The sequence below is a fragment of the Mobula hypostoma genome, chromosome 12, assembly GCF_963921235.1.
Source record: "Mobula hypostoma chromosome 12, sMobHyp1.1, whole genome shotgun sequence".
Classification (NCBI taxonomy): domain Eukaryota; kingdom Metazoa; phylum Chordata; class Chondrichthyes; order Myliobatiformes; family Myliobatidae; genus Mobula; species Mobula hypostoma.
Genome location: NC_086108.1, coordinates 104134087 through 104156495, shown reverse-complemented (window position 1 = coordinate 104156495; position 22409 = coordinate 104134087). Strand labels below are relative to the sequence as shown.

The 22409-nt window shown below is 41.9% G+C and overlaps 1 protein-coding gene across 1 annotated transcript in view; it reads right to left on the bottom strand.

Moving 5' to 3' along the window:
- Positions 1-22409, bottom strand: part of gipc2 (GIPC PDZ domain containing family, member 2) — an 81406-nt gene that overhangs the window by 33887 nt on the left and 25110 nt on the right. The window lies entirely within an intron of this gene.

Below are 22409 nucleotides of genomic sequence, written 5' to 3'. Positions count from 1 at the left end.
ATTCATGAATTCACAGTCCAACAGTTGAAGCCAGGAGGCCTGAAGGCCTGTTGTGCAGTTGTCCGCGTATGAAGGTGGTTGGGAAGGAGGGAGAGAGGATGGTAAAGAGGAAATGGGCTTTTTTTTTTAAAAGTTGTGACTTCTAGTACCCTTCAATAAAAAATTCTACAGCAACAGGAAGGGTAAATTACACTGATGGTGGTGGCAGTATTTTTAAATGACTCTTTAACCCAAAGCCTGCTCTCTCAGATGACTGTAAAAGATTCAATAGCCCTTTTGTGAAAACAAGAGGAATTCATTTTAAAATGCCGGCCACTAAAGCATCCATAAGATCACTGAAAGTTGCTGCACAAGTTGATAGGTGGTTGAGTTCAAGAGGTAATGTTGTAGCTCTATGAAGCACTGGTTAGACAACACTTGCAGTAGAGAGCTCAGTTCCGATTACCTCATTATAGGATGTATGTGGAAGCTTTGAAAGAATGCAGAGGAAATTTACCAGGATGATAACTGGATTGAAGAACATAGCACATAGAACATAGAATAGTATAGCACAGTACAGGCCCTTCGGCCCACAATGTTGTGCCAACCCTCAAACCCTGCCTCCCATATAAGCCGCACCTTAGATTCCTCCATATACCTGTCTAGTAGTCTCTTAAACTTCACTAGTGTATCTGCCTCCACCACTGACTCAGGCAGTGCATTCCACGCACCAACCACTCTCTGAGTAAAAAACCTTCCTCTAATATCCCCCTTGAACTTCCCACCCCTTACCTTAAAGCCATGTCCTCTTGTATTGAGCAGTGGTGCCCTGGGGAAGAGGCGCTGGCTATCCACTCTATCTATTCCTCTTATTATCTTGTACACCTCTATCATGTCTCCTCTCATCCTCCTTCTCTCCAGAGTAAAGCCCTAGCTCCCTTAATCTCTGATCATAATGCATACTTTCTAAACCAGGCAGCATCCTGGTAAATCTCCTCTGTACCCTTTCCAATGCTTCCACATCCTTCCTATAGTGAGGTGACCAGAACTGGACATAGTACTCCAAGTGTGGCCTAACCAGAGTTTTATAGAGCTGCATCATTACATCACAACTCTTAAACTCTATCCCTCGACTTATGAAAGCTAACACCCCATAAGCTTTCTTAACTACCCTATCCACCTGTGAGGCAGCTTTCAGGGATCTGTGGACATGTACCCCCAGATCCCTCTCCTCCTCCACACTACCAAGTATCCTGCCATTTACTTTGTACTCTGCCTTGGAGTTTGTCCTTCCAAAGTGTACCACCTCACACTTCTCCGGGTTGAACTCCATCTGCCACTTCTCAGCCCACTTCTGCATCCTATCAATGTCTCTCTGCAATCTTTGACAATCCTCTACACTATCTACCACACCACCAACATTTGTGTCATCTGCAAACTTGCCAACCCACCCTTTTACCCCCACATCCAGGTCGTTAATAAAAATCACGAAAAGTAGAGGTCCCAGAACAGATCCTTGTGGGACACCACTAGTCACAATCCTCCAACCCTCTGCCTTCTGCAGGCAAGCCAATTCTGAATCCACCTGGCCAAACTTCCGTGGATCCCATGCCTTCTAACTTTCTGAATAAGCCTACCGTGTGGAACCTTGTCAAATGCCTTACTAAAATCCATATAGATCACTACCCTCATCTATATGCCTGGTCACCTCCTCAAAGAACTCTATCAGGCCTGTTAGACACGATCTGCCCTTCACAAAGCCATGCTGACTGTCCCTTATTAGACCAGGATTCTCTAAATGCCTATAGATCCTATCTCTAAGAATCTTTTCCAACAGCTTTCCCACCACAGACGTAAGGCTCACTGGTCTATAATTACCCGGACTATCCCTGCTACCTTTTTTGAACAAGGGAACAATATTCACCTCCCTCCAATCCTCCGGTACCATTCCCATGGACAACGAGGACATAAAGATCCTAGCCAGAGGCTCAGCAATCTCTTCTCTCGCCTCGTGGAGCAGCCTGGGGAATATTCTGTCAGGCCCCGGGGACTCATCTGTCCCAATGTATTTTAACAACTCCAACACCTCCTCTCCCTTAACATCAACATGCTCCAGAACATCAACCTCACTCATATTGTCCTCACCATCATCAAGTTCCCTCTCACTGGTGAATACCGAAGAGAAGTATTCATTGAGGACCTCGCTCACTTCCACAGCCTCCAGGCACATCTTCCCACCTTTATCTCTAATCGGTCCTACCTTCACTCCTGTCATCGTTTTTTTCTTCACATAATTGAAGAATGCCTTGGGGTTTTCCTTTACCCTACTCGCCAAGGACTTCTCATGCCCCCTTCTTGCTCTTCTCAGCCCCTTCTTAAGCTCCTTTCTTGCTTCCCTATATTCCTCAATAGAACCATCTGATCCTTGCTTCCTAAACCTCATGTATGCTGCCTTCCTCCACCTGACTAGATTTTCCACCTCACTTGTCACCCATGGTTCCTTCACCCTACCACTCTTTATCTTCCTCACCGGGACAAGTTTATCCCTTACATCCCACAAGAGATCTCTAAACATCAACCACATGTCCATAGTACATTTCCCTGCAAAAACATCGTCCCAATTCACACCCGCAAGTTCTAGCCTTATAGCCTCATAATTTGCCTTTCCCCAATTAAAAATTTTCCTGTCCTCTTTGATTCTATCCTTTTCCATGATAATTATAAAGGCCAGGGAGCGGTGGTCACTGTCCCCCAGATGCTCACCCACTGAGAGATCTGTGACCTGACCCGGTTCATTACCTAGTACTAGATCTAGTATGGCATTCCCCCTGGTCGGCCTGTCCACATACTGTGACAGGAATCCATCCTTATAGCATATCTTATGATGAGAGGATGAGCAAGCTAGGGCTTCTTTCTGGGTCAAAAGGAAGATGAGGGCTATGTAGAACAGAAGGGTTAGACTGGTCTTAAAGCTAAAAAGTTAGCACAACATTGTGGGCCAAGGGGTTTGTACTGTGATGTATTATTCTGTGTTCTATCAATATCACTTGACATCACCCAAAATACAAGTTACATGGTCCTTACTACACTGTCATTTGCAAGAGCTTGCTGCGCACAATATAACTGCTGATTCCTGCTTTACAATAGTAATTTCTGTTCAAAAGTCTGGACAAGAATAAAGAAATGCAAGAATTCCATCTCTTTATATTTCATTCACCTGAGGATAAAGACCAAGCTTCTATTTACTCTCTGAAACAAGAGCACGAAATGTAGATGTCTGAACCTTGCAGCACAATTTAAAGCACATTGTAATGTTGAAGTCTGTAGCAAGGGAAAGAAAAAACTATCTGGAGGTCAACTCTTTTATGGAAAGCTTGCCAAATTTGTGGTAGCCAACAAGCAGGAAAACTTAGTTTTAAATGTCACCTCATCAAATCTGGTTGAGTTAAATATACATTAATGCCAGATGCTCAAGTCCCTGTAGCCACAACTGCTTCTCAAAAGAAGAATTTACTTGCAATGAAAGGCAATATTGTGTGATTAAATTGGTGTCTCTGAACAACTCAATATCCAACGTGCTACATTCCAAACTTAGTAGCCCCAATACATGCTCCATTGGTGCCTCGTTATTTCTTAGAAAAATGGATTCAACGTACTTTGTTGAATTTGGCATAAAACTTCCACACAGATCATGACACACAATTGAGAATTTGATAAGAAGAAAATGCATGCAATTTTGACTGTTTAACTAAATAAAATGCGTCAAAAGAATGCAGTCAGACAAAACATAGCATGGAATCAATTAATAGGGTACATGGGCAGAGTTAAATAGTTTCATCCTAACAGACAATTTAAGGAGGGGAGACACTGGAGGTGATCTTTAGGGAAGAAATTCAACATGTGAGATCTCTTGATCCCTGATAAATTTGCTCCTTATTTTACAAGGGCACCCCCTCCTTATTGGAGTATGGTCCTTGCAATCCCCTTTTCAAGAACTTCACTGAAACAGCCTCTTTATGTAGAAACCTAGAAGTGGCAGAGACATTCCAATCCATTATCTTCACGTTTTCCAGAACTATCAAGAATAAAAATCAGGACCAGCAACCTTTAAGAGTGGTATCAGGGGTCAACTGTGAGATTTAAAATCCAAAGGTCAATGACCGAAGTCAGAAAGTCCAGAGGTCAAAGCCACTGAGTCAGCGTGTCCGGAAGTCAAAGGCCTGATGTCTGGGCCAGGGACCAGGGGTTGGAGGCCTGATGCCTACACGCCTGAGGGTCTAGAGCCAAGGACTGAAGGTCGGAGCCACAGAAGGAATCTGTACGTGAGTGGATGGCAAAGGGGCTTGTTTTACTGTTGTTTGAGTTGTTCTGCTGAGCACTATGGATATGCTATGTTGGCACTGAAATGTGTGGTGACTCTTGCAGATTGCCCCCAATACATCCTTGGATTGTGTTCATCGTTAGTGCAAACAACACATTTCACTATTTCAATTTAGATGTGATAGATAGATCCAAAATCAGGTGTTGATTGATGTATAAACATTGGCCAAAACATTGGGGAAAGCTCCTCTGGTGTATGAAACAACAAGGAAACTTTAATATACATCCAAGAGGACAAATAGGTCCTTAGTTTCATGACTCACCCACAAGAAAAGTAGCTTTAAAACTGGAGTTACTCCTTCAGCTGTATAATGTAATAACTATTGAAACCAATTCTAACAGTACCATATCAATTTCCGGGTGTTTCAACATTCAGTTCAAATATAAATAGTCACCCGAGACCAAAGAGCCAAACTGTAAATAGCATGCACTTCAGTGCGCTGTGATAAATTGTTTGAAAGGTTGTTATACAGCAATATACTCTTCAAATATAAATTGATTCTAAATTGATGATTCATTGGTTATTTGTCATTCAGGTGTGATGAAACAAGCTCTGGAGGATTATTTCATTGACCACAGAATAATTTGTGATCCTTTGGCTGTGCCTATGTTGTACTTTGCCCAATTACAAATAAGCTAAAGGCTAATCCAAGAAAAATGATAAAGAAAACAATGCAACACTATACTTTTAATTGTGCCCTTAAGCTGACTGTGCTAAAGAAAGCGCATTTCCCTATATTAAGTTAGGAAAAAGAAGCAAAACCACAGGAAATCTAAAATCACAACAGGAAATGCTGAAAATATTCAGCAGGTCCAGCAACATCTGTGGAGAGAGCAAAAAGAGAGCTGAAGTTTCAGGGTAGTGCCAGTTCATCAGCTCTGCAGATGGACAATGTAATATCAATTCAGCAAGAAAGACTTCAGCCTACGATTTTTTTTTATTATCGGTATCCAAAAAAATACATCAATACCCAAACATTCAGGGTCCACTGTGAGGACGACGAACGAAGGTCCAAATACACAATTCTTTTCTATTTCATGAGCATTTCTACTAAGGTTCTAGTTACCACACCTGAAAATTCAGGCAGAAGACTACTTTGTTTGCCAGCTGTCTGACCTGATGTCCACCTGTAATTCAAAAAGTCCAAGTCCATAACATATACCATTGTGCTATCCGAGGATGAGCAGTCCAGCTCACGTCCATGTTGACCCTAACTCACTCAGCACCCATTGAACCACTGGGAATGGTCACTTAGATAGCCCTCGTGTACTAATAATACCACTTCTTCAATTAGATATGGAAAGTTTTAATGATGTTACATCATATTGGGGTAAAAAAGTAGCCTCACACAGGTCTGCTCATTCCAAAAGGGACAGAGTTGAGAGTATAACCAGGGTTTCTATTCCAATCATCTGGGAGGAGGCAGGAATCTGAAATGGAAAAATTGTTAAATCCCTGAAGGCTACCATTCAGCCCATCGAAAGCATACCAGCTTTAAAAAGCAATCAATTTAGTCCAACTTGCCGACCATCGCACCGCTGCCCCATAATTCTATCCCTGTCTTTGCAGCATAATTCCGCTTTTCTTTTAAATATTCCTCAAGCTCCTTTGTGAATAAGTGTGTGAAGGAGTACAGAGATGTCAGAGAATGTATTGGAACCACTGATACAACAGCCACCCTTCAAACTACTTCTATTGATGTACTAGTACTTGTAAGAAATGATCAGCTTAGAAATCACAACGTACAGCTATGTGAATGGAGAGCACTCAGGCAATCTTGAGCTCCTCTCAGGTTGAAGCAGCAACAACTTGTATTCCCTCTAGTTAGAACCCAACCTGATACAATGAACATTCTGGTTATTTTTCTTCCTCCCCTTCCCCCTTCTTCATTTACCTACTCTGGCCCAACTCTTACCTCACCTCCCTATTACCTTCCCCAGTGCCCCTCCTCCTCTTCCTCCCATGGTCCACTCTATTTTCCTCAGGTTCCTTCTTCTCCAGCCATTTTCTCTAGCCTTTTCCAGCTATCACCTCCTACATTTCCTGGCTTTTGGAACAAAAGTGACACCACTATGAGACATTCTCAGGCAATCAGCCAAACATACAAGGAACATAATGGGCATGTTGAATAAGACAAAAGTCTGTTTTAATTGGAAGTCCAAGCAACTCCTTGAGATCAAAACTCAAAGCTACAGTATTAGATCAAGCTAAGTGAGAACAATGGTGGTTGAGAACAGATATCAGTAGATTCAGACCTTGTTGTCTACTTTTTGCTATCTATGGAGCTGCAACCTTGTGGCATCGGTCCCAGGCTACCTCTCGAATTATTTGTATACAGCTATACACTTGTACACAGAGAAAACAATCATTGTGTGTGTACAAATAGAGTGATCCATTTTCAAACCACTAAGGTCCAGCTGTGCATTTGTGTTTACTTACACAGCTGCACCGTGACTTGAGGATGTGGACTTTTGATGGGTCTGGGCCTGTACTCAGAAGAACGAGGAGGGAATATCATTGAAACCTATTGAATATTAAAAGGCCTAGACAGAATGGCATCAGGAGAGGCATTAGACAAGGGTGTGTTTTCTCCCGATTTATTTAATGTGTACAGTGAAACAATATTACAAAAAAAAGACATCTTGGGAATCAAAGTTGACAGTGAAAACATCAATAATTTCAGATATGCAGATGACACTGTGTTAATTGCAAGTATGGAGGAAGAACTACAAAACTTAATTGATATAATTGTTAAAGAAAGTGCAAAAATGAGTCTATCTATCAATTGCAAAAAGACAATGTATGGTGATATCCAAAAAGGAGGAGAATCCTATCTGCAGGCTGAGAATAAACGGGGAAGACATAAAACAAGTACAGAACTTTTGCTACTTAGGAAGCAGGGTGACATCAGATGGCAGGTGTGACTTGGACATCAAAAGAAAAATAGGGATGGCAAAAGACACCTTTACAAGAATGAAGAGTATACTGACTAATACTAAACTAGGCATGACAACCCACCTCAGAGTACTGAAATGTTACATTTATCCAGTTATGTTATATGGCTCAGAATGTTGGACAATATCTAGTAACATGAGGAAACAAATTGTAGCAGCAGAAATATGGTTTTTGAGGAGGATGCAAAGAATATCACGGACAAAACGAATATCTAACCAGGATGTCATGAACAGAGAAAATGCAAAAACAGAAATAATGTATGAGATCATGAACAGACAACGTAACTTCATTGGACATGTGATTAGGAAAAAGGAGTTAGAATGCACGGTAATTATGGGAAAGACTGAAGGGAAGAAAGCAAGAGGAAGACAAAGACAAATGATGATGGAGACAGCAGCCAGAGAATTGGAAATGAATACCAATGAATTGATCCACTTGACCCGAAACAGAAGTGTGTAGTCCTGTGAGCAGTCAAAGCTCAAACTGGGCATGGCACCTGATGATGATGATGATATAGAATGGATAGTGGGAGAGTCTAGGACAAGAGGGCACAGCCTCAGATAGGAAGGACGTGCATTCAGAACAGAGAAGAAGAGGAACTTCTTTAGTCACAGGATGCTAAATTTGTCTTTGGACTGTGGGAGAAAACTGGAGCACCTGGAGGAAACTCACATGGTTACAGGGAGAGCGTACAAAGTCCTCACAGGCAGCAGCGGGAAATAAACCTGGGTCGCTGGTACTGTAAAGCATTGTGCTAACCACTATGCTACAGTGCTAGCTAATCTCTATTTAGAGATGCAGAATAGCAGGCGCTCCCAGACCAATAAGCCTGCACCACGAATTACACTCATGTGACCAATTAACCTACTCACCCCTATGGAATGTGGGAAAAACCCTGAACACTTGGAACAAATCCATGCAGTCATGGACAGAACATACAAACTCCTTACAGACAGCAGCAGATCCAAACCTAGGTCACTGGCACTGTTGTAGTGTTACAGTGATCACTACATTACTGTGTGCTCCAGTACCAAATCATCATTTGGATTTAGATATACAAATGTGTTCAATAATGCAGATTATTGCTTTTAGAACCTTTAACTAATTTATGATTATTTGGGACATGTACTATGTACAGGAAGGATGGGAGGGACATGTCTGTCTTAAACTCATCCAATCGACCGCCAGAGGGCCTCAGCTATCTGACCATCTAGTCACACCAAAGCAACACATACAAAATGCTGGAGGAACCAAGCAAGTCAAGCAGCATCTATGGAAATTAATTAACAGTTGATGTTTTGGGCAAAGACCTTTCTTCAGTACCAGAAAGGAAGGAGGAAGACACCAGAATAAAAAGGTGGGGGGGGGGAGAGAAGGAGGCTAGCTGGAAGGTGACAGGTGAAGCCAGGTGGGCAGGAAATGCAAAGGGCTGGAGAAGAAAGAATCTGATAGGAGAGGTGAGTGGACCATAGGAGAAAAAGAAGGGGGGAGTGACCCGGGAGAGAAGAGATAAACCCGGGAGAGAAGAGATAAAATGTTGGGGGGGGGGGAAGAGGGGGAAGGAAGAATTTTTTTTAAACCAGAAGGAGAAATCAATATTCATGCCAGCAGGTTGGAGGCAACCGAGACGCATTATGAAGTGTTGCTCCTCCAGCCTGAAAATGGCCTCACCTTAGCACAAGAGGCGGCCATGGACCAACATGTCAGATCAGGAATCAAAATTACAACGTTTGACCAGCAGGAAGTTTTGCTTTTGGCGGTTGCAGTGGAGGCAGTCAACAAAGAGGTCCCCCAATTCTCAACAGATTTCACCAACGTAGAAGAGGTCACATCGGGAGCACCAAACACAATAGATGACCCTAGCTGATTTGCAGGTGAAGTGTTGCCTTACCTGGAAGGACTGTTTGGGGCCCTGAATTGAGGTGAGGGAGGTGGTGTTTGGGCAGGTGCAGCATTTAGGCCGCTTTCACGGATAAGTGCTACACTTAATAATCATACCAAAAATGGTTATGTTCACATCTGATGGGCTGTCAAATACCTATCAGGCATTATCATTGTATCCAAAAATATTTTTGACTTATTTATTCGATGAGATTTATGTACCTGATTGTAACTATATTGAGAATAAAAGCTTGTTCCACTACATCTCTGGATGTCAAATAGGTCTTTAACCACAATAATTAGTGTAGTAGGCTGGACCGATATGAAGGTCCCATTTAGTGGCCAATGAATCAGATTAATGGAGTGAGTAATTTTATCACTTGGGCAACAACCACAAGATCATAACAGATCAACCCAAAGTGAGTGAAAATTGTAGAGGTATAATTGTGTGTGCTGGGTTGCATAAAGCCTAGAGCTCTGGTATGTGATTACTCACCGCTCAGCATACCACAGGACATGTATGCACATTTGGCAGCCAATCACAACCAACCTAACAATTAAATCTTTCAATACTACAATTAAATCTGCCTCAAATATTAACCTTGGTGGTACACTCCAGACAGTAAGACAATTCTTACTGCATGAAGAATTTAAAAAGTGTTTTGTGCATTGCTAGATATGAAACTCCCACACCTATTATGTTAAGTTTGCATCAGGAGAATGGAATTTACATAGAAACAGCAAAATAAGAACTGGAATAATGTGTTTGTGATAGGATGAGAAAAAATTTACAAGAACAGTTCCTGGGATGGGTGACAGACTGGAAATATGTCTCTATCAGAGGCAGTGTCAGGCATTCCTTCCCTCAGTGAGCCTGCAGGTCACCCTTGGACAAGGTGTAGCACCTGCTTAGCCCCCCGCCCCCCAATCAGAGTCACAGGAAGCCATGGGCGCAGGTGGTGGATGATCGTATGAGCAGCTGGCACATATCACAAGTCCTGGTTATGTGTCCACTGATGCCAGGCAGACGACCTCTGAAGAGTATTGATAATGGCTGGGGTCACCCATCTTGTAAAGACACTATCCAGAAGGTGGCAATGGTAAACCACTTCTGCAAAAAAAAAATTGCCAAGAACAATCATGGTCATAAGAAAGGCCATGATCAAACACAGCACATGATGAATGAACGAGTTTCTGAGATGAGGAACAGAGTTACAAGAATAGAGGCCCTAAGAGTTTTCTTTAACGATGAAGTTGAAGAAAGATTTAACAGAAATATATAAAATTCTGAGGAAGAGAAGGTAGACCACACTACAGCTCAGACAAATTTGGATTCATTTATCACATCTACATAGAAACACACTGAACTGCATAGTTTGTGATAACAACCAACACAATCCAATGACACGATAATTAAGATAATTTTTTTTTAGCACAACATATGGCTGAAATCTGTAGAGCACTGCTTGCAGATGTGGTGGAGACAGAATCCATTATGGCTGTCAAAGGGAACTGGATAGATAAATCAGAAAGAATAATTTGCAAAGCTTTGGTGAAAGGGCCAGGTTGGAGGAAAGGAGGAATGAGCTGTACGTTGTTCTATGCAAACACGAGGAAATCTGCAGATGCTGGAATTTCAAGCAACGCACATAAAAGTTGCTGGTGAACACAGCAGGCCAGGCAGCATCTCTAGGAAGAGGTACAGTCGACTTAAGCGGGGGGGGGGAGGAGGAGGAGGAGGAGGAGATCTGAAATGATAGGAGAAGACAGGAGGGGGAGGGATGAAACCAAGAGCTGGACAGTTGATTGGCAAAAGGGATATGAAAGGATCATGGGACAGGAGGCCTAGGGAGAAAGAAAAGGGGGAGTCCCCCTTTTGCTCTTAATATATCTGTAGAATCCCTTAGGACACTCTTTCACCTTGTCTGCTAAGGCAACCTCAGGCTTCTTTTAGCCCACCTGATTTCTTTCTTACATGTTCTCTTGCATTATACTCCATAAGCACCTCATTTGTTCCACCTGCCCATACCCATAATGCACCTTTTTCTTCTTAACCAGGGCCTCAATATCTCTTCAAAACCAAGGCTCCCTACACCTGTTACCTTTACCTTTTATCCTAACAAGCACACAAGCTTTGTACTCTCAAAACGTCACTTTTCAAGGCCTCCCACTTACCAAGTACACTTTGCCGGAAAACAGCCTGTCCCAATCCACACTTGCCAGATCATTTCTGATACCATCAAAATTGGCCTTTCTCCAATTTAGAATCTCAATCCACATGCCAGACCTATCTTTTTGCATATTTACTTTAAAACTAATGGTATCATGGTCATAAATGCAAAGTGTTCTCCTACTGATGGCTTTGTAAAAACTAGATGCCACGTGTTCACCTAAACAAGCTTCTGTCACCTGCCATCTCATTCCCTAATAGCAGATCACTAGGACTTCTACATACTGATTAAGAAAACTTTCATGAACACATTTGACAAACTCAATCCTATCTAGTCCCTTTTAGTGTGGGAGTCCCAGTCATCAGAACTAGAATCAAGTTTATTATCTTCGGCACATGACATGAAATTTGCGAACTTAGCAATTCAATGCAATACATAATAGAGAAAAAAATAAAAATAATAAGTAAATCAATTACAGTACAAGTTAACTGAACCGATTTAAAAATGTGCAAGAAACAGAAATACTGTATATTAAAAGAAGTGAAATAGTGTCCAAGGGTTCAATGTCCATTTAGGAATCAGATGGCAGAGGGGAAGAAGCTGTTTCTGAATCACCGTGCACGCCTTCAGGCTTCTGGACCTCCTACCTGATGATAACAGTCAGAAAAGGGCATGCCCTGGGTGCTGGAGGTCCTTAAAAATGGAGGTTCAATGTGACCTCAATATGTGGAAAGTTAAAAATCACCTGCTATAACAACCTTAAGCTTCTCACAACAGTCTGCAATCTCTCCACAAATTTGTTCTTCTAAATCCCTCACTATTGGATGGTCTGTAATATAGCCCCATTAACATACCTTTCTAATAACTCAGTTCCACCCATAACACCTCACTAGACAAGTTCTCCTGTCTGTCCTGACTGAACACTGCCATGACATTTTCTTTGACTAGTAACACCACCACTCCTTTAATCTCTCCTGCTCTGTCGTATCTAAAACAATGGAATCCCGTAATATTGAGCTGCCAGTCCTGCCCCTCCTGCAACCAAGTCTCATTAATGGCTACAGTATCATAATTCCAGGTGTTGATCCAGCCCTTCTGGTTCCCATCCCCATGCAACTTTAGTTTAACCCCGCCCCCTCCCCCACATACAATCTTTTCTATATAGGTCACAACTTCCTTGGAAGAGAGCCTAATGATCCAAAAATCTTATGCCCTTTCTCCTGCATCAACTCCTTTACCACTTGTTAAACTGTATAATCTTCCTATTTCTAACCTCATGGGTAGCAATCCAGAGATCATAATCTTGAAAGTCCTGCCCTGTAACCTCACACCTAACTCCTTGAACTCACTTTGCAGAACCTTGTCACGCTTCCTACCCAAGTCATTGGTACCTACATGGAGTACAATCCCTGGCTGTGCACCCTCCCACCTAAGAATGCTGCAAACTCGATCCAAAATATCCAGGACCCTGGCACCCAGGAGGCAACATACCATCCGGGAATCTCGTTCTCGCCCACAGAACCTCCTTTCTGTTCCCCTACCTAATGAATCCCCTATTACCATAGCTCATCTCTTCTCCCTCCTTCGCTTTTAAGTAACAGGTCCAGACTCAGTGCCAGAGACCTGACTGCTGTGACATTCTTCTGCTAGATCATTTCCCTCTCACCCCATCAGCAGCAACCAACCTTTTGTTGTTGAGGGGGATGGCCCCTCAGAGTACAGGGGTACTCTGCACTGGCTGTTTAACCCCTGTATGTCACCAAAGACTCCAGCAAATCTCTATAGATGTATCCCGGAGAGCGGCGAGCATGCTACCTGGTTTTCACCTCTTTAAGGAGCAAACATAAGATTAGGACAAACATCCAAGGAAAAAACCAATGTGAGCTCCTCCAAATTGAGGGAGCCAAGGTCAATAGTGAGATTGATGAAAGTCGTGTATATTGTATTTCATGCAGTAAAAGTAATGTCCGACTTGCATCAAGGTGAACAGAAATGAGACTGATTTACAGGACAGTTGTTCAGCCATAGGGTTGCTGAACAGGATTGCTGAAGAACACCTTGGTAATGACATTCCCTGTGGCAGACAGCACACAGCCTCTTCTACAGTTACCACAGTTGAACTTGTTTCCTTTCTTAAAAATGCTCACAGTTATACCATCTCATAATAGAGCTAAATCTCTGCTACTGTTCATACAATAACCATTCCCAGGATATGCCTTTATCCTTTATCGGTGTTTTATCTTTGGAACACAAATACTTTAAAGTTCCAATTCGTCACAACATTAAGCAGTTCAACTTTATCTTAGTGCCTGAAGTCTTGCCAGTTAAGCGATAACCATTATAATCAGACTCTGAAATTTGTGTCCTCACTCATAAAATGCCTTTCATTTTATCTCCAAGGGAACCTGTGGTTTACCAGGACAAAGCTCTGAGTGAAAACCATGTGTACATTAGGAAGCTCACCAATATCCTCTGCATAAAAAATGACTTCATACAGACTGGCCCATCTTTGAATTGAAGTCGCAAAAACATGCTGATTTTTTTTTAAACTGTCTCAGAGTCCACTCCTCTGACCAGACTCCTCCTCCTCCAGTCATTTACCTCTCCCGCCCGCCTGGTTTCATCTATCATCTTCTAGCTATCCCCCTCCTACACCTTTTTATTCTGGCGTCCTCCCATTTCCTTTCCAGTCCTGAAGAAGGGTTTTGGCCCAAACATCAACTGTTTATTCATTTCCATAGAAGCTGCCTAACCTGCTGAGTTCTTTCAGCATTTGTGTGTTACTCTGGATTTCCAGCATTTGCAGAATCTCATGTTTATCAGTTAAAAGTAAGTTCTGGACATGCGCAGATATTAAATACTGGACTAACCTGTAATCAGTCATCTTTTTACATGAAGTAAAATACACTCAGTGACCACTTTATTAGGTACATCATGTTAATGTAAATATCTAATCAGCCAATCAGTGGCAGGAACTCAATACAAAAGAGTGCAGACATGATCAAGAGGTTGAGTTTTTGTTGAGTCCTAACTTCAGAATGGGCATCTAAGTGACTTTGACCATAGAATAATTGTTGATGCTAGACAGGGTGGATTAAGCATCTCAGAAACCGCTAAACTACCAGAATTTTCACACACAAGTCTCTAGAGTTTACAGAAAATGGTGCAAAAACAGAAATCCAGTGAGTTTCTGGACAGAATAGCAGTCTTAACTGAAGGCTGGTGAGAGAATCCAATGACCCTTCAGTGTGACGAACAACCATCAATGTTCACTAGTTCAGTTTCATGCCAATCGTTATCAAGTTCACATTGTTTCAGTCCCCTGGAAAAGCTTGCTATTTTAGTTATGCAAGCTGAAATATGCAACTTACTCAGGATTGAATTTCTATACAATTACACTGAACCTTTGGTATTTCCTCACATTACCCATTTAAAATGTGTACTAGTTTGTAAAAATAAAGCTAAAAATCAGAGCTGCATAAAAAGTCTTCAGAGAACTGTACTATATGCCAGCAGTGAAGAATAACCAAATAATTAATGGGCTACATGAAAATAAAAAAGTGCTATAAATATTCACCAGGTCAGACTACATTTAAGAGAAGAAAAACAGAGCATTTCAGGTCTGAAACCCTTCAACAGAAAGGAGACAATGGTCTGAAAGCTAAATGGATTGGATGAGGTGATGCAACCACCATCAACAGAAAAAAAAATACAAGAAGGGGACCATTCCACCAAGTCCATCTCTGCTCCTCTTTCCCCGGTAGATTAATTGCTTAATTCACATAGTCAATTCAATAAAGGATTTTATTTCTAAAAATCCATCCCTCCAAATTGGATCCTAGAAAAAGCTGCTAATTCAGAAAATAACTCAGTTCGAACCTCTTGCTGTTTTAGTTTTTTTTAAAAAAAGACAATAACACCATAAGGCAATTATAGATAAATTATAAGCAATAAGCAAAACATCCCAGCAATCCCTATGTTCCCATCCTCTTAATATGAGCAGACAAGTGCAAAGTTAAACAGAAGCAGTTTAAAGTCTAGCTTGAGAACTGCAAGTTGGGTAAATTTACCATTCCCCTCCAACTGCAACATAGCCTTCTGCCCATCTAAACCAAGTTACTGCAAATATTATGGTGTGACAAGTGGTTGATAGATCAACAGATGCAGTGATGTCTCATTAACTTTGTTAATAAGAATTTGTAATGTACACTTTATTGGCCTCTCGTTTGGCAGCAACATCAACCTGTTCAAATGCACGGTTTGCTCTTGTCCTATCCAATCACTCCCTCCCTCATTCGTTTCCTCTCAATGAAATTAACAAACCAGACCTCAATCCTTCTTAGCGCCATTGGGAATAACATCTAATCCCTCATCCTCAAAAATTGATTAAAATACAAGCAGAGATATTTAAAAATCACACCAGCTGAAATAAAATGCATGATTTATTTCAATACACATGAACTAGAATTTATCAAGCAAAACTAATTGTTCTGAATGTAGACCACATTTTTACATCAAGATCTAGTTTCACCAATTAATCCTGATGAGTCTTGGCCTGAATATTCAACTGTTCATTCTTCACAGATGCCACCTGACTTGCTGATCTCATCCAGGATTGTGGGTGTCGGTCTGAATTTCCAGCATCTCTTGTAAAACCATAAGATATAGGAGCAGAATTAGGCCATTTGGCCAATCTAGTCTCCTTCACCACTTCATCATGGCTGATCAAATTTTCTTCAGTCCCAATCTCCTGCCTTCTTCCCATATCCCTTCATACCCTGATCAATCAAGACTCTATTAACCTTTGCCATGCATAAAGACTTGGCCTCTATAGCTGCCTGTGGCAAAGAATTCCACTAATTCTCCACTCTCTGGCTAAAGAATTTCTTCATCTCCATTCTAAAAGGATGCCCCTCCATTCTGAGGCTGTGTCTTTCGGTCCAGACTCTCCCACCACAGGAAATTTCCTCTCCACATCCACTCTATCAAAGCCTTTCACTATTCGATAGGTTTCATTCAGGTCAGAATCAGAATCAGGTTTATTATCACCAGCATGTGACGTGAAACTTGTTAACTTAGCAGCAGCAGTTCAATGCAATACATAACCAAGCAGAGAGAGAGAGAGAGAGAGAGAAAAATAACAATAAATAAAAATTTTAAATAAACAAGTAGATCAATTATGTATATTGAATAGATTAAAAATGTGCAAAAACAGAAATATTGTATATTTTTTAAAAAGTGAGTAGTGTCCAAAGATTCAATGTCCATTTAGGAATTGGATGGCAGATGGGAAGAAGCTGTTTCTGAATTGCTGATTGTGTGCCTTCAGGCTTCTGTACCTCCTACCTGATGGTAATAGTGAGAAAAGGGCAAGTCCTGGGTGCTCGTGGTCCTTAATAATGGATGCTGCCTTTCTGAGACACCGCTTCCTAAAGATATCCTGGATACTTTGTAGGCTAGTACCCAAGATGGAGCTGACTAGACTTACAACCTTCTGCAGCTTCTTTCAGTCCTGTGCAGTAGCCCCTCCATACCAGACAGTGATGCAGCCGGTCAGAATACTTTCCACGGTACAAATGAATGGTTCGGGGGTGGGAATCAAATTAAAGAGGCTAGGCGTGAGGAGGTTAGTTCACAACAGGGGGATGGGAACCAGTGCAGAGAGACAGAGGGGTGTAAAGTGAGGGTAGAAGCAAAAAGTACTAAGGAGAAAAGTAAAAGTGGCAGGCCGACAAATCCAGGGCAAGCATTAAAAAGGGCCACTTTTCAGCATAATTGTATAAGGGCTAAGAGAGTTGTAAAAGAGCGCCTGAAGGCTTTGTGTGTCAATGCAAGGAGCATTCGTAATAAGGTGGATGAACTGAAAGTGCAGATTGTTATTAATGCTTATGATATAGTTGGGATCACAGAGACATGGCTCCAGGGTGACCAGGGATGGGAGCTCAACGTTCAGGGATATTCAATATTCAGGAGGGATAGACATGAAGGAAGGGGAGGTGGGGTGGCGTTGCTGGTTAAAGGAGAGATTAACACAATAGAAAGGAAGGACATAAGCCGGGAAGATGTGGAATCGATATGGGTAGAGCTGCGTAACACTAAGGGGCAGAAGACGCTGGTGGGAGTTGTGTACAGGCCACCTAACAGTAGTAGTGAGTTCGGAGATGGTATTAAACAGGAAATTAGAAATGTGTGCAATAAAGGAACAGCAGTTATAATGGGTGACTTCAATCTACATGTAGATTGGGTGAACCAAATTGGTAAAGGTGCTGAGGAAGAGGATTTCTTGGAATGTATGCAGGATGGTTTTTTGAACCAACATGTCGAGGAACCAACTAGAGAGCAGGCTATTCTGGACTGGGTTTTGAGCAATGAGGAAGGGTTAATTAGCGATCTTGTCGTGAGAGGCCCCTTGGGTAAGAGTGACCATAATATGGTGGAATTCTTCATTAAGATGGAGAGTGACATAGTTAATTCAGAAACAAAGGTTCTGAACTTAAAGAGGGGTAACTTTGAAGGTATGAGACGTGAATTAGCTAAGATAGACTGGCAAATGACACTTAAAGGATTGACGGTGGATATGCAATGGCAAGCATTTAAAGGTTGCATGGATGAACTACAACAATTGTTCATCCCAGTTTGGCAAAAGAATAAATCAAGGAAGGTAGTGCACCTGTGGCTGACAAGAGAAATTAGGGATAGTATCAATTCCAAAGAAGAAGCATACAAATTAGCCAGAGAAAGTGGCTCACCTGAGGACTGGGAGAAATTCAGAGTTCAGCAGAGGAGGACAAAGGGCTTAATTAGGAAGGGGAAAAAAGATTTGACAGAAAACTGGCAGGGAACATAAAAACTGACTGTAAAAGCTTTTATAGATATGTAAAAAGGAAAAGACTGGTAAAGACAAATGTAGGTCCCCTGCAGACAGAAACAGGTGAATTGATTAAGGGGAGCAAGGACAGGGCAGACCAACTGAATAATTACTTTGGTTCTGTCTTCACTAAGGAGGACATAAATAATCTTCCAGAAATAGTAGGGGACAGAGGGTCCAGTGGGATGGAGGAACTGAGCGAAATACATGTTAGTAGGGAAGTGGTGTTAGGTAAATTGAAGGGATTGAAGGCAGATAAATCCCCAGGGCCAGATGGTCTGCATCCTAGAGTGCTTAAGGAAGTAGCCCAAGAAATAGTGGATGCATTAGTGATAATTTTTCAAAACTCGTTAGATTCTGGACTAGTTCCTGAGGATTGGAGGGTGGCTAATGTAACTCCACTTTTTAAAAAAGGAGGGAGAGAGAAACCGGGGAATTATAGACCGGTTAGCCTAACGTCGGTGGTGGGGAAACTGCTGGAGTCAGTTATCAAGGATGTGATAACAGCACATTTGGAAAGCGGTGAAATGATCGGACAAAGTCAGCATGGATTTGCGAAAGGAAAATCATGTCTGACGAATCTCATAGAATTTTTTGAGGATGTAACTAGTAGAGTGGATAGGGGAGAACCAGTGGATGTGGTATATTTGGATTTTCAAAAGGCTTTTGACAAGGTCCCACACAGATTAGTGTGCAAACTTAAAGCACACGGTATTGGGGGTAAGGTATTGGTGTGGGTGGAGAATTGGTTAGTAGACAGGAAGCAAAGAGTGGGAATAAACGGGACCTTTTCAGAATGGCAGGCGGTGACTAGTGGGGTACCGCAAGGCTCAGTGCTGGGACCCCAGTTGTTTACAATATATATTAATGACTTGGATGAGGGAATTAAATGCAGCATCTCCAAGTTTGCGGATGACACGAAGCTGGGTGGCAGTGTTAGCAGTGAGGAGGATGCTAAGAGGATGCAGAGTGACTTGGATAGGTTGGGTGAGTGGGCAAATTCATGGCAGATGCAATTTAATGTGGATAAATGTGAAGTTATCCACTTTGGTGGCAAAAATAGGAAAACAGATTATTATCTGAATGGTGGCCGATTAGGAAAAGGGGAGGTGCAACGAGACCTGGGTGTCATTATACACCAGTCATTGAAAGTGGGCATGCAGGTACAGCAGGCGGTGAAAAAGGCGAATGGTATGCTGGCATTTATAGCGAGAGGATTCGAGTACAGGAGCAGGGAGGTACTACTGCAGTTGTACAAGGCCTTGGTGAGACCACACCTGGAGTATTGTGTGCAGTTTTGGTCCCCTAATCTGAGGAAAGACATCCTTGCCATAGAGGGAGTACAAAGAAGGTTCACCAGATTGATTCCTGGGATGGCAGGACTTTCATATGAAGAAAGACTGGATGAACTGGGCTTGTACTCGTTGGAATTTAGAAGATTGAGGGGGGATCTGATTGAAACGTATAAGATCCTAAAGGGATTGGACAGGCTAGATGCAGGAAGATTGTTCCCGATGTTGGGGAAGTCCAGAACGAGGGGCCACAGTTTGAGGATAGAGGGGAAGCCTTTTAGGACCGAGATGAGGAAAAACTTCTTCACACAGAGAGTGGTGAATCTGTGGAATTCTCTGCCATAGGAAACAGTTGAGGCCAGTTCATTGGCTATATTTAAGAGGGAGTTAGATATGGCCCTTGTGGCTACGGGGGTCAGGGGGTATGGAGGGAAGGCTGGGGCGGGGTTCTGAGTTGGAGGATCAGCCATGATCATAATAAATGGCGGTGCAGGCTTGAAGGGCCGAATGGCCTACTCCTGCACCTATTTTCTATGTTTCTATGTATCTAAATAGAGGTTTTTCAGTGTATTTGTTGACATGCCAAATCTCTTCAAACTCCAGATAAAGTATAGCCACTGCCTTGCCTTCTTTATAACTACATCAATATGTTGGGACCAGGTTAGATCCCCAGAGATCTTGACACCCAGGAACTTGAAGCTGCTCACTCCTCTTGATAAAGTTTAAGGAAATGGGGGATTCTCAGATCCCTGTAAACAATGAATTAAGTACTATGTCTGTGACTGCGGTGTGTTTGAATAATGTCTCACAGCTGCCTTCTTAGGAGCAAGATGATTAAAGTTTGCCCAGATCCGCATAGATGTCTCTGGGCTTTTCGCACCTTTTGATTTTGACAAAAAGCAGTAGCTGATGGAAATTAGACAGAACATTCCTTTCTTAATTAAAGCACAAATTTGACGGATGTTCTTATCTTTGTCATTAAGTTGTGGCTCCAGCAAACCAGGTAGGACATTCCCTTTTTATTTAAGGCGGCTGGAGTGTCTAACAAATTGATTGTACTTTTGTATCAACAGTCCATTGACTTGGCCGGAATAGTTATCAAACTGATTGTTCTCTGTATCAATAGTCCATTGACTTGACCGGAATGGTTACCAAACTGATTGTTCTCTGTATCAATAGTCCATTGACTTGGCCGGAATAGTTATCAAACTGATTGTTCTTTTGTATCAGTGGCCTTATAACTTCTGACAATTCTGACATCAGGCAGTGAACTTGTAGAACCGCCGGGGAGATAAGAAAGGATCTCTCCCTGATGTTGGGTCTAAGTTCACTCGCCGGCTGAGCTCGAAGAAATAAATGGGTGAAAAGATAAGTAACAATCTTTTTGTGCTGTCGTTATTTGATCCAGCAAAGTTACATTTACACTCTCTACTTCTGATCCCTCTATGAGGATTGGTATGTGTTCTTTCGTCTTACTGACGTTGAATGCCAGGTTGTTGCTGCAAAACCACTTCTCTAGTTGGTATATCTCACTCCTGTACGCCCTCTCGTCACCAACTGAGACTCTACCAACAATGGTTGTATCATCAGCTAATTTATAGATGGTATTTGAGCTAAGCCTAGCCACACAGTCATGAGTATATATAGAGTAGAGCAGTGAGCTAAGCACACACCCGAGGTATGCCAGTGTTGATTGCCGGCAAAGAGGAGATGTTATCACCAATCTTTGATTGTGGTCTTCCGGTTAGGAAGTCGAGGATCCAATTGCAGAGGGAGGTACAGAGGCCAAGGTTCTGCAACTTCTCAATCAGGATTGTGGGAATGATGGTATTAAATGCTGAGCTATAGTCAACGAACAGCTTCCTGTCATAGGTGCTTGTGTTGTCCAGGTGGTGTACAGCCATGTGGAGAGCCATTGAGATTGCATCTGCCATTGACCTATTGTGGTGAAAGGCAAATTGCAATGGGTCCAGATCCTTGCTGAGGCAGGAGTTCAGTCTAGTCATGACCAACCTCTCAAAGCATTTCATCACTGTAGATGTGAGTGTTACCGGGCAATAGTCACCCCTCATTCTTATGAATTCTAGTGAATACAGGTCCAGAGCCATCAGATGCTCTTCATATGACAAGCCATTCAATACTGGAATTATTTTCATGAAGCTCCTTTGAACCCTCTCCAGTTTCAGCATGTGCTTATGTTCACCTAACTAAATTTGATTCCCTGCTGCAGTTCAAATATAAATGCATGCAAATTCAAGACAACAGCAATGAAAATCTAAACACCCATATTGCATCTGCCATTTCTGTAGGAACACGCAATAAAAATGATGCTCTACCCATCACTGAGTGCATTGTCAATGTCATAATTTGCTGGAACTATTTAGTGTGCAGATGCAAACATTGGCAAACCAACAAACCACAACATCTGAAACATTTAGCTAACCAGTTCCTCTAACTTGCATTCTTTCTTCCCCTCCCCCAAAGTCTAGAAGTTATTAATAAGTAGGCTTTTAAATTATTGATTTTTGGGATATGGAAATTGCTAACAGGCTAAATGGTAGAGAAAATACTGGGAAAAAAATGATTAATCTGCACCTGAACAAGCAGTGATCACTATAAAATAGGCAACTAGATTACTATATAATTGGTTAGTGGAAATCATATTTACAGAATCAAATTAGTCACACTCAATGTTCACAGCATGGCCACTGGGATCCAAGAAAAACTGAAGCAAAAATTATACATCATGCACAGCAGCTGTGACCAATATCAGATGATACAATGGAATAATGTCTCTGCAGATTTAAACCATGTCTGGAGATCACTTTAAGCTGCTATCACAGTCCAAAGATGTACTGGTTAGTAGGTTAATTGATCATTGC